The sequence below is a fragment of the Sardina pilchardus genome, chromosome 4 (genome assembly GCF_963854185.1).
Source record: "Sardina pilchardus chromosome 4, fSarPil1.1, whole genome shotgun sequence".
NCBI lineage: Eukaryota > Metazoa > Chordata > Actinopteri > Clupeiformes > Clupeidae > Sardina > Sardina pilchardus.
In genome coordinates, this window is record NC_084997.1 from 4,105,436 (window position 1) to 4,119,171 (window position 13,736).

The window sequence follows — 13,736 nt, forward strand, 5'->3', positions numbered from 1 at the left end:
ACAAAATAAAAAATGCACCTAAATAGGCTCCTTGGCTAGCCTGGAAACCATAACTCTCTGACTTCGCAGAGAGTCTGTCCTACAGTAGGTCCATTGGCAAATGTGTATTTCCTGGTTTGTGGACGTTTGTCTGAAGTTTGAAATCATTGGAGTTCAATCACTAACGTTTAGTAATGACGTATGTTAACCAAGGGGGACACAATGATAATGATAGGCTTGAAACTTAAATGTAATCACTCTCAGGAACGCCCTCTGTTCGCTGGTTGGACAAAGGTGCTCTTGCCGGACTAAACAAGGGTGGATCACAATATTCCAGACGGAGTACTGTAGGGAAAAAGAACGGGAGTACTGTACGTAGACAGGCGGGGCCAGGCTACTCCTTGGCCACTCAATAATAATGAAAATCAACACTGGAGTCACAAATAATACACCTCCACTTTAGGTTACTCTGCAGGAAGAGGAACAAAAGCTACAATCTCATTTTATTCTTCATCAGTGTCTGTGATGCAGCAATTGTGTCCTTGGTTGACAATGACTGTAGTCCATGTTGCAGTCACAGGTTCCACTACTAAAAGCATGTCCTGATCCATGACAAGTTTATCCGGACAGTATGGGAAGGTGTATGATGGAGATGGTCCGTGAGGATGTAGTAGAAAGTTCAATTTTAACTCTGTAGTGCTAGACATAAGCTCCTTTCACACTGACAAATATAATGCTAATATTACCCAAGTTTAACGTTAAGGCTGTTCCTTTCACACGGACCGACACAGGGAGGGGAGTCAGCCCATCCCGGCAATGAACCCGCCTCGAGGGGTAGTCTTATTGCCGAGGCGGGCTTAGTGTGAAAGGAACTGGTCGACACCGCGATTAGGGGTGTGTGCATAGGCTTACGTATACTGTATGTCTATGGGTGTGTGACTGATGACGTATTTGGCAAGGCAGGAGGTTAAAAGACAAGAAACAGCGGGTCAGAATAACACAAGGGTCATTCCACCTCAATTCAACAAATTCCTTCTGCTTGACCATCTCAGATTTCCTTCAAAATTTTACCACCTGAAGAGTAACCATTTAAACTGACTTAGCCAAAATATTAGATTGGTATACCTAATACTTCCAGAGAAAAACGTTTTTGAACATGGTACCCCCCTTCTGATTTTTGGCACATTGGCGCCCTCATCTAAATCTGCAGCAACGTTCAGATGTTATTATCTCAAAAAGTGTTCAAGCTAAAGACTTACTTGGTGATTCTACAAATATTAGGCTAATGAGTGGTCATGTGGTAGCTTGATCAAAGGCAAGCTATAGTTCAAAGAGTTGTTTTCTGAGTTGTCTTCCAGGCAGCGCTGCCACTGTTGACTTAAAGGCACTTAATCCTACTCCTAACCTTACCCTAACCTTAACCGTAACCTTAACCCATGCCTAACCCATGCCTAACCCCAGCGCCTTCCAGGCAGCGATGCCTTGAAGACAACGTTGGGGGCTCAAAACATCAAGAAACCTTTCTACTCACAACTACTGAAGCCTACTTCTACTTAACTGTACTCATAACTGAAATAAAATTAGTCCATCTTTGACAGGTTCAAAAAGCACAAACTCTTATTTGCCGCGAGGTAACGTCATCTAAGAAAAAACAAGTCATTCGTACTTTGGCATGCAAGAAAAAGACAATGCTTCAGTTGGGAATCGAACATGGGTCTCCGGAGCCGTAACCCGACGCTTATCCGCTGCACTACTCTACATTTGAGTAACACGTGAAACTACTAATCTTTGAATGACGTGTTATGGTTGCTAGGTAACGGTAAATAAACTAGAAGATCGTATTTCTTGCTTTTGCTTACAAACGGACGGCTTTACCCGTTCACTGAACAAGGTTTATGGAAATTTAGCACCACTTTACCATCTAAAATATTGTTTTAATAATCCTAACTTGTTAGATTTAGGATTTAGGTTGGCCATCTCCTGCCAAGATGGTCGCGCTATGTTGGATTTCAAGTTTGGGTGCAAATAAGAAAATGCCTCCATTCCACTATTTACACCCGGGTGCAAATAATCACTCCGTTTCATTATCATTCATGAAAAAGCGTGCATGATCTCTACTATAATAAAGTACTTATTTGAAGGTGTCCTATTAAAATGAATTGTATTTTGCAGTGGTTGGTTTCTTTTTCTTTTTTTTCCCCAATGCCTCAAAAATCACAGACCAAACTTTCTGGAGATGTCAATGACATTCCAGGCTAGCTTTTGGGAAAAAATTAAGAATTATAAAATATGGATTTTTTTGCTATTCATTTCTTAATATTATAATCTCTGATAACTCAGCTACCTTTCATTTTGGGTTTTGTATGTCATCTATGGAAAATATAGAGCTGGAAAAGTGCTTTCAAAGAACATAAGAACCATTTGTATGTGACTTACAGTAAAGGAGATTCAATAAGTCAAAACACAAGAGGGTCATTCCACGTCAAATCAGCCAGAGCGCACGCACTTGCGTCTCAAAAAAATCTGGAAAAAAAAATACCATTTGTACCTATGTTACCCAGGAGACACTCTGTAAAATGTTTTTGTGCTAAGATCAATACTTTCCAAGTTAGACAGTTTTACGGGGGGAGGGGGGTGTCAATTTTGCTCTGCCTCTTTTGTTTGTCAAAGTTCATAAGCTCATTGCTCAAGAACTAGAATTTGTAGGAGGCTCAAATTTTGGAGGCTGGTGCATAAATTGGAATGGCATGCAGTAAAATCACCACGAGTGGTCTGGATCATCCTGGATGGTCATAGCAGTCCCTCAAAGTTGATCAACATTTTATTGGAGTTCTTGGCTGGGCTCTGTTTAGACTTACAGAAGACATATTTTTACTCAACATAGGCTGTTGATTTTTTCCCCCTTTTTGAGATCAGTAGAAACACTCTCAGAAAAAGAAGAAAGAAATTCCATCAGGGACTGAACAGCAGACCTCACAAGTTTGAAAAATAATGTTGGATCTCATATTCAGAGCACCCTAACACTTGGTGGGAATATACAACGATTTTTTAAATATTTTTTTCTTTAATCTGCATTACCTCTTCTTTTTAAAAACACCAATTTGACTTGTCTTATGCAAATGTTTCTTTTTCATTTCCCACCCTGAGCATGGACAAAATGCAAAATGCAATCTGTGACAATGAGATCCGAAAGTGTCCTGATTTGACACGGAATCAACCATGTGTTAAATTCTCATGAGGCAGACAGCCCCACATCATCACATACCCTTCACTTAACCTAAAGATTGGTATGGTGCTTTTTTTTTTTTTTTTCCAATTAGCCTACTACCTGGTTTGATTTGCATTGAGCTCAATGAGCATGAAACCAGCTAATAGACTAACTGAAAAAACACCATGCCAATCTCTAGGGATGGTGAAGGGTATGTAAGGATGTGGGGTTATTTTAATTGCAAAGGCCAAGGGAACTTTTTTAGGGTGCATAGTATCCTGGATCCATGAAATAATAAAAACCTGCCTGCCTCTATGGGAATTTAACACATAGGGGTTCAAATACTTATGACGCCTGTATTTTAAGGAAAACATTTATCTATTTACGATACATTATTCATTCACATAGAAAATTGGTGTCCTTAAATGTTGGATATTTCCTCATTTTTGTATTTACAGTAAGACATTAAGATCAATTTCCAAAAGATGATTTTATATTCCTCTTTATACTCAACTTTAGCATGTGTTCAAATACTTATGGAGGGCACTGTATATGAAATAAATAAATAAATAAATAACAAAGGTATAACATGTGTTCCCCCCAGCAATAACAAATAACAAATACAGTACACCTCCGCAATACATTTGTTACATTTGCCCCCCCCCCCTTAGCTCACGTTAGCATCAGGGTTTCTGTTTTGCTGTAGTAACCTCTGCCGTCGTCCGCCACCCTGGTCTCTCGCGTTTCGTAGCCATGACTTAATTTCTTTTTCAACATTAGATGCCTGTGGCATCTCACCAACAAATCCAACTCTCCTCACAGCATCTGAATGGGTGTTAAAAAATAGCAACGCTTTACTTGAGGTTTTCGACAGAGTGACATGAACCTGTCACTAACATGACACATCATCATGAACATGTAATAACACTTGATGACATTACATTGGCATTACATGGTTTCTACATTCTTATACTACTTTTATAGTAAGCACCACTGGGGTCGTTATCTGCACGTTGGAGGAACATCATTCCACTGTCAACTGGACAACTACAGAATTTCTTGATGGTTTCAAGTTGTATTCATTTATTTATTTTTAAATCATGTACTCCTGTCCTGCAGAATGTCAGAGCAGTATTCCAAGCCATTTTCATAAAATTATGAAATATATCTAAAGGCAAATTTGGCTGTCTATGTTAAAAGAGAATGCCGGTGTAGCTATAGACTATTCTGGAAAATGAACAAAGACTGCATATGCATAATAATTTGGAATGCAGTTTGCCGGGGAGCAGAATTTCAAGCAGACGTTCAGGCAGGCCGGAGAAGACCGCCTCCTAGTTGTAGCTAAATAGCCAAATCGCTGTTTTAAACCACAGAAAGGCTCAAAGTTAGCCTGATTACCATCGACTTTCAAAGGCTCTGCGAGACTTTAGTCTGACCAAGGGCCTGTGCTAACACGGTTTCTCCAAGCGCTGGTTGACCCGCCTCCTTTAAGTGCCTCGATTTGCTACTGGTCGATGTCAGAAAGCGGTTTGCCGAGTTTAAACCAACAACAACACTCTTTCCTCTGCCTTGAACACGCCTCTACCCAGAGCCACTGCTCAAAGTTGATTGGTTCTCGACCAAAGGGGACAGTTCCGCAGATTTCGGGAACTCAGAAATCCTTCCCGATTAGCAGTTGACCAGACCAGCGACAGCAAAAGCCGAAGGTGTTACGTCACTGGGACGGCGTGCCAGGCTAGCTCAAAGTAGTCCCACTCTTCGTTGACAGTATAATGACATTTCCAACATTTAAAAAGAGGGCTGAGGCAAAACAACGTATAATCACGTTTTAACACACCTGGGGCCTCATGTACAAAGCTTGCGTACGCACAAAAATGCTGCGTACTCTAAGTCTCACGCTCACGTCCGGATGTACAAAGACTGACTTGAATGTGAGAATGTGCGGTCCTCCACGCAAGCTTCATGCCTGGCGTACGCACATTTCCAGTGTGTATCGTCAGTTGGCGACACATAGAGGCAATGCAGCGCAACAACATTAGTTGATCACGAATCAAGGCCTTTATTTACACAGCATATTAAAAATAGCACTTCGAAATAGGCATATGTTTCTAGATAATTGGCCATGCAACATGCGTTAATAGTACCAAACTATGCAACAGCCTATATCTGCAATTAAAACTGTAGTCTTATCAGAGGATATCAAGAATTAGGTAGCCTAATGTGAAACGTATAGAGATAATGCCTATATTTAGTTCCATACATGATTATTCACTTGCTTATCAAACATTTCAGATTTCGAAGAGCTTTCCTTCCTCGAAATCTGTGATGAATGTGGTCGGCTTCACGCATATGTCCATGTCTAAAACATTTTCCGGGTGTTTTAACATATTTCCGACAGTTTTCAGTAAAACAAAAAACAAATGGGACAAGATGATCCGCGTGAATAGCTTAGTGCGAATTGAAGCAATTTCCCTGACTGACTGCATAGGCTACTTTGACTTTCCTCGAGTAAGCATTCACATTATTGTTGTAACACTTGTGCAAAATATAGGAATATGATCCAGAAATCGTCGTGGCAAAGCGTGGATAAACTTACTATGGGTGCGCGATGCGTGTTCTTACTCGGACACGTGTGATTTAATTACCTTTTAATTATTGCGGTTATTTTGTAATGCTTGAAATGCCCAACAAACCGCGTTATGTGAACCTTGTCACTTGCAGACTGACCAATGAATCTGCCACGGTCTCTGACCCTTGTAGCCACTGCCACGCTCTGCCTCTACTGTTTTTTTTTTGTTATTAATTACAGATGATAAAGACGTAGGCTACTGTCTTTACCATGTTGTCTGATAAGAGCACTTCTACCTCGCAATCGCTGGTAATAAACGTTTAATACTTTTTCGATTTGATTATATTACATTTTGTAGCAGGTTCAAGAACGGATGGATCCACAAATGATTTTTTTCTCTTATTAATATTGTGGGATAAGGCGTTTTGCCTTCGCGGAGGTCTGAGTTTTCGAGTGGCCTTCTAGTTAGCATATTAAAATGAGTGTGATTGAGGGAGGAGAGGGGGTGGAGTATAATGCTCATGCATGTGCGCTTAATTTCACGTTATTTGGGATGTACAAAGGAAAGCTGCGTGGATTGCTGCGTACGCATGGTTTCATACATCTGAATTTTTTTGTGCGTACGCTTCTTTCCAGATTTTCGCGTACGCAATGTTGTAGTAAGAATTCCATGCAAGTCTTTGTACATGAGGCCCCAGATCTCTCATTTACTCAAGAATTTAGAACATTAAATAATAATAATAAAAATAATACCACCGAATGACAAGGTGTATAAGGTATACAAGAAATACACTATATTGGCAAAAGCATTCGCTCACCTGTCTTGACTCACATATGAACTTCGGTCACATCCCATCCTTAAAGGAATATTCCGCCATTTTTGGAAATATTTTCCACCTCCCCTTGAGCAAAACGATCGATATTTCCCTTTTTCCCGTTCATCCAGCCATTCTGTGAGTCTGGCGATACAACTTTTAGCTTCAGCCTGGCATAGATCATTGAATCGGATTAGACCATTAGCTTCTCGCCTGCTAGCATCATGCTTAAAAGTAACTAAGATTTCCGGTAATTTTCCCATTTAAAACGTGTCTCTTCTCAAGTTAGAGTGCAATAAGACCAACTGAAAATGAAACCTGGCATTTTTCTAGGCTGATTTGACATGGAACTACACTCTCATCTGGAGTAATAATCAAGGGAAGTTGCAAACGTACCATGGGCACAGTGATATCACGCACTACTACAACTTCCCTTGATTATTACGCCAGATGAGAGTGTAGTTCCATGTAGTTCCAAGCTATGCTAGGCTGAAGCTAAAAGTTGTATCGCCAGACTCACAGAATGGCTGGATGAACGGGAAAAAGGTAAATATTAATTGTTTTGCTCGAGGGGAGGTGAAAAATTAGCTTATTTCCAAAAATGGTGGAATATCCCTTTAATCCATAGGGTTTATGATGACATCAGTCCACCCTTTGCAGTTATAACAGCTTCAACTGTTCTGTGAAGTCTTCCCATAAGGTTAGGAGTGTGTTTCTGGGATTTGTTGACCATTCTTTCAGAAGTGCATTTGTGAGGTCACACATTGATGTTGGATGAGGTGACTGGCTCTCAGTATTCATCCTAATTCATCCCAAAGGTGTTCTATTGGGTTGAGGTCAGAACTTTATGCAGGCCAGTCAAGTTCATCCACACCAAACTCTGTCATCCATGTATTTATGGACCTTGCACTGGTGCACGGGCATGTTGGAACAAGTAGTGGCCATCCCCAAATTTCCCACAAAGTTAGGAGCATGGAATTGTCCAAAATCTCTTGGTTAATGCTGAAGCATTCAGAGTTCCTTTCACTGGAACTAAGGGACCAAGCCCAGCTCAGGGACGGCCCCTTCCTGTTCCAACATGACTGTGCATCAGTGCACAAAGCAAGGTCCATAAAGATAGATAGATAGATAAAGGCATGAATGACAGAGTTTGGTGGGGATGAACTTGACTGTCCTGCACAGAGTCCTGACCTCAACCCGATAGAACACTTTTGGGATGAATTAATGTGGATACTGAGAGCCAGTCGCCTCGTCCAACATCAGTGTGTGACCTCACAAATGTGCCACTGAAAGAATTGTCAAAAAATCCCAGAAACACACACCTAAACTTTGTGGAAAGTCTAAGAGTTGAAGCTGTTATAGCTGCAAAGAGTGGACTGACATCATAATAAACCCTATGGATTAAGGATGGGATGTGACTGAAGTTCATATGTGAGTCAAGACAGGTGAGCGTCAGGGTCCGGTTCGCCCTGTCGGTCCTTATTTTCCCGATAATGACCAGCGTTCTATACATTATCCCTTACGTATATACAGCAGTGAAAATAAGTATTGTACATGTCACATTTTTTTCAACAGTTATGTCTGACTGGACTACTGACATGAAATGTATTAACTTAAACAAATCTACACAAGTAAAGAAATCAGAACTTTAAACCCCCAAGTAACGATTACCAGTGTAACGGTAAACAATGATTAAAAATGTTGACGATAACAATTACCGCTTTCATTTCAAATATCATAATTATCACGGTTGATTACCACGGTGTGGAAACCGTGTGTTTAATCTTTCCCAGCTTTACCCAAGGCTGCTTTTGACATAGGCCTGGTAGGCCACAATGAAACAAAACTAGCATTTACCAGGCATTTCCTGAAAAGGCATGTAGACTCTTCCCTGAAGAAAAGCGGCAGTCCTTCCAGGGCTATCCTTCTCCTATGTGCTGTGATATCTGCCACCTGCACATACTGTAGATGGAGATACAGAAAGAATGACAATATTTGACACAATTCCCAATTGTTGTTTAATTTAGCTATAGACTGCATCAGTTACAGGAAATTTCCCACGGGAAATTTGTTGGTTTAGGTTGAGATGGTCACTGTACTATCAGCAGGAAAAAGAACAAGAACACTTGGTACAACATATACTAAATAGCAGACCAACTGCTAAAGTATTACAAAGCCATTGTAATTTTTACTCTTAATTCATACATGATGCAGTTTACAGCCTATGCTTGTGGACAGCCGTGGCCTACTGGTTAGGGCTTCGAGCTTGTGACCGGAGGGTTGCGGTTCCATCCCCGACCAGTCCACGGCTGAAGTGCCCTTGAGCAAGGCACCTAACCCACCTCGCTGTGCTATGTGTGTTCACTAATTCGGTTAAATTGGGTTAAATGCAGAGAATGAATTTCCCTCACGGGATCAAAAAAGGATATATACTTATATACTTCATGAGACTCAATTACAGCATACAGTTGTGGGTTCTGTTCTGTTTATGCCGATGAAACGGCAGTAAGTCTAGAGGGGAAAAATTGGGTATACACTGACTGCCAAATACCTGACTTGTGTTGAATGATGATGGCTCGGTGATGCAATATGGCATCTTTGCTTCCTCTGGAAAACATGCAGCATGTGTAGGGGAAGATGGATTCATTAAAATACTTAGGGAGTCCTAAGAGAGGATTGGAGGCCATTGCCCATTAGGAATGAGCTAAGATGCATTTGCAACAGGTTAAAACACATATGTGCTCTTCCAAATATGAAAGACACTTGTTATGAAGGTGTTGAATAAGTGTGACACTGCACTAGTTCTTTTTTGGTGTCAACTTGTGTCAAATTGAGAGAAAACACTTGTTGAGCTATTTAAATTGTGCTGGTTTGATTTGCTTACTGAAAACATTGAAAGTATATGAATTTTGTAACATTTGCAGATAACCTGATCAAATGTTCCTGTTCTATTGCCTATGCACTTGACCATGACCAGATATTTCCTTTAAGCTTATAAACAATGTGCAAAAAATACATAGATAGACAAATAGATATACACAGACATGCAGAGAAATACATTAATACTTGCCTCATCATTGAGAAACAGAGCAGGCCATATTTGACTAATTTCTCTGATATGGGAATCAACCTCCACAGCATCTTGATGGCAAAGAGAAAGGTGGACTGCATCACTCTAGGACTGAGACAAGAGGACAACTTATATTTCTGTAATCGAGTAAAAGTATAAACAACTGAAAGTATATCAATGTTGCATTCGGCTATTGCCACAAATGTAGCCCATCATCGGTCGTTCCTCTGTTCAAATAGCAAGTTCGACTGCAGAGCTGAACACTGTCCCAGATAAAAGTATTCCAAATGCTTCAAAAGGTAATCATCAACAAAGTTATCCCTCAAACAACATGTAACCTGCGTGCGGTCCAGTCCTGCACACTCCGTGCTTGATCCCGTCAACCACATAGTGGCAGTTGTCACTGACTAGCACGACCATATATGGCTCTATTGATGTCTAATAACGTTCAACACAGTTACCTTACGTTACCAGATGCTAGCTAGCATACAAAGCTACAGAAACGCCTCCGTTGTTGCATGAGTGAATGTTTTAGGAACAACATGTTCATTAGGGAAACAGTCAGTGACAAAAGATTAAATCTTACCACAACATATCAAGCTAGTATTACCATTAGTTGAGTTGTATAAAGAGTTGAGTTATGGCTAACAACTAGACATAGCTAACTATGGCTAGTTATTAACAGAATTTGGCTAGTCAAATGATTAGCTGCTATTTCTTAATCATAATTAATCAACACGACACGGAATGTTCAAGACTGTCATTTAAAACAATGAATACTGTATAGTTTGATTAAATGTTTTACTTACGTTTAAGTATGTAGTCGTTCGTTTTCGAAAGATAGTTTCAAATGTTGTTTGTCTGTGTGAAGTCTGCCAAATCCCTGGCCGAATCAAGCGCACGTGAAATCCCATTGATAAACAAAATGCGCATGCGCCAATTTCGTGTGTCTTCAGCAGATTTTTGCACTGATAAAGTAAATCAAATGTTGAAGTAGTCAACTGAATTCTACAAGTTTGCAACAAGAAATTACAAAAAATATAATGTAAGTGTTTTTTCCACCTTAGTTCACCACGTCTTTCTGATTATTTGAGATAATTACTTACAAACCTTATTTGTCAAAACAAATGGCAAGGATTTTTAGTGTGAAGGATCTTTACTTAGACCCCTTTAAGAATCATTTTATCAGACTTGAAATTTGGTAGATTAAAGTGCATATTGTGCCTATAATCCTATATTGAAAAATAAGGCATTTTCAAAGATGAATGAATGTTACCACCATAGATTACAAACCATTTTCATCTTAACAACAATCTTCCTTGTCATTCTTAAAAGTCCTTTAGGTTTACATAAACAGTCTTCATGAGGAAAATGGTATGATTTACAAGCATTTCTTTTAAATAAATAAAACACATACTATACATTTGAAGGGGGAACATATACCTGGCGGCCAGCACCATTCAATAGACAGGTAGACACAAACCAATCAATACACAAAACAAGACAGACACCAAGCTATATTGCACACACTCTTCTTATCCATTCCATTTAGTTTGTAGATACATTGTTTTTGTGCTACAGATAGCTACAGATACTGTAAGTCCCTGAATTCTGGTTCCAGGTATTTTGAACTATTCTTCCATCCAAAATGTCTCCAGTTTATTCACATTTGATGACTACTGAGCATGGATAGTCTACTGTACTTCAAATCAACCTATACATTGAGTATAATATATTGAGTAATCTCATTGGTTAAATTTGACTAATATATTAGTACCATATGGAAACAACCTACCATTGACTTTGTTTAATTATAACCAATATACTATGGTTATTGCCTGTGCTTACACAAAGAAGCCATGAACATTAAAAAAGGTATTTATTTATCTACGTTGTAAAAGCAACCATATATCTTGTACAGTTTACATAACTTCTCATTAACTCATTCCAAACATCACTATACAAATTCAAATGTGTCTGAAAGAAGAACATTGTACGTAGGCCTATCATTATTTCATGGTCATTTTTTGACCTGGTTTAAACTCAACTTAGACTCTTTATGCAGGTGAGTAAAACATAAAACACTACCATTTAAAGCAGCCACAATGTGCTAATATGCTTAAGAAAATACTTGCATAATAGGTGACCAACAGTAAATATACCTTCCCATGAATATTTGACAATGTTCGCAATCGAGAACAAAATGTTTATTGCTTTCAACTAAGCTTACGTTGTGCTTACGAACAACATAAGAACATTCATGTTTGGTTTCACACCATAGTGAATGGAGAGGAGAATATATTGTCTTTGGTGTGGTGTAATGAATCATGCAGCAATATTTTGGAGAAACATCCATCTTTTATGGATGAAATGACGTGTGAAGAAGAATATCCTTTATAGGACAATAAAGACTCTATATCTCCAAAAACACTCAGCAATCTTACAATGGTTTGTTATAACATCAGAAAATTAGACACACAGCCTTACAACTGGGTGGAATAATGTGTGCCATTAAAAAGGCAAGAGTCTAAAAAGACACCAAAGTTCACTCTGGCAGAAAGCCAGCATATTGTTAATGTTCGGGACAGGCTTGTGCAAAATACTAGCCTAGAAATCTAGACGCCCCTAGCGGCAGCAAATCTAATTGGCTGCCCGGGTCAGTCTAGGAACTCTAGCTTGGGAGCTGGGCATTGGCAGAATCACCAGACTAATCACATCGTGTACAGTCGATGGGCGGGCTTAACATAATAGACCTCTGAAGTTCGCCTACAAAAAAGCTGGCATCTTTAAAATTCGGTATCTGCCGATTTTTCCTATGGGAAAATAACATGGGGATTTTGAATTAACGCACCTGTTAAACTCTCGCGGGGACGATAAAGTCTTAAATGCAGACGTTTTCCTGAACACACTTTTGTCCTCTGCCTTCTTGTGCATACTGTGATCTCCGGTAGGCCTATGTGAAGTCAGCACACTTTCATTTTTGCTACCCCAGAGCTAACTTAATGGCAAGTTGCATCGCAAGTTAGCTCTGGGGTAGCAAAAATCAAAGTCTGCCGCCTTCGTGTACCGGAGATCACAGATTCCTATCGAAGGCAGAGGACAAAAGTGTGTTCAGGAAAACACCTGCATTTCCGATTTTGTCATCCCCGCGAGTTTAACAGGTGTGATAATTCCAAATCCCCATGTTAATTAACCATAGGACAAATCGTCAGATACCGTAACTCCTTATATGGGCAAAGATGGTAGCTTTTTTTGTGGGCAAACTTTGTTCGCCTACAAAAAGGATCCAAAGCTGCCATCTTTGCCCATATAAGGAGATCCGGGAGTTAATTGAAGCTAACTGCCTATGGCAAGTTGCATTGTAAGTTAGCTCTGGGGTAGCAAAGATCAAACTGTGCCGTCTTCACCTACCGAAGATCACAGTATCCACTAGATGTCAGTGGACAAAACTGTGTAGCGAAAAACGTCTGCATTTCCAATGTCATCATCCCCGCGAGAGTTTAACAGGTGCGATAATTGAAAAAACCCATGTTATTTTCCCATAGAAAAAATCTCAAGATACCGGATCTCCTTATTTGGGCAAAGATGGTGGCTTTTTTGTAGGCGAACTTCAGAGGTCTATGGTGACTGACATGCGACCAGAAGTTGCAACGGTTACACATCATGCTACTTGAAAACAAGAAGATGATTCGTTTAGCGTTATCCTATTGCGTGGAGAAGGAATTTGAAAGACAACTGTTTATCCCACCCCTCCGATTGAGTCCTGCCTAGGGTTATCTTGATGTGGGTCTGGCTGGTCAGGCTTTGCCTGATTGCCATCGACTTTCAAGGCTCTGCGAGACTTTAGTCTGACTAAGAGCATGTGCTAAACAGTTTCTCCAAGAGCTTGGTTGACCCGCCTCCTTTAAGTGCCTCGATTTGTTACTGGTCAATGTCAGAAAGGGGTTTGCCGAGTTTAAATCAATAACAACTCTGCCTTGAACACGCCTCTACCCAGAGCCGTTGGAGCTGCTCAAAGTTGATTGGTTCTCGACCAGAGGGTGCAGTTACGCAGTTTTGCGGAATTCAGAAATCCTCCCCGATGAGCAGTTGGCC

At 40.0% G+C, this 13,736-nt stretch overlaps 1 long non-coding RNA gene across 1 annotated transcript; it reads right to left on the minus strand.

Moving 5' to 3' along the window:
• Positions 1-3,864: 3,864 nt before the first annotated feature.
• On the minus strand, positions 3,865-9,240 carry LOC134077729 (uncharacterized). Its single transcript, XR_009938744.1, has 3 exons — positions 9,123-9,240; positions 8,429-8,533; positions 3,865-4,012 (listed from the first exon to the last, which is right to left on the minus strand). It is a non-coding gene; the product is annotated as an uncharacterized LOC134077729 (long non-coding RNA).
• Between the last annotated feature and the right edge of the window lie 4,496 nt (positions 9,241-13,736).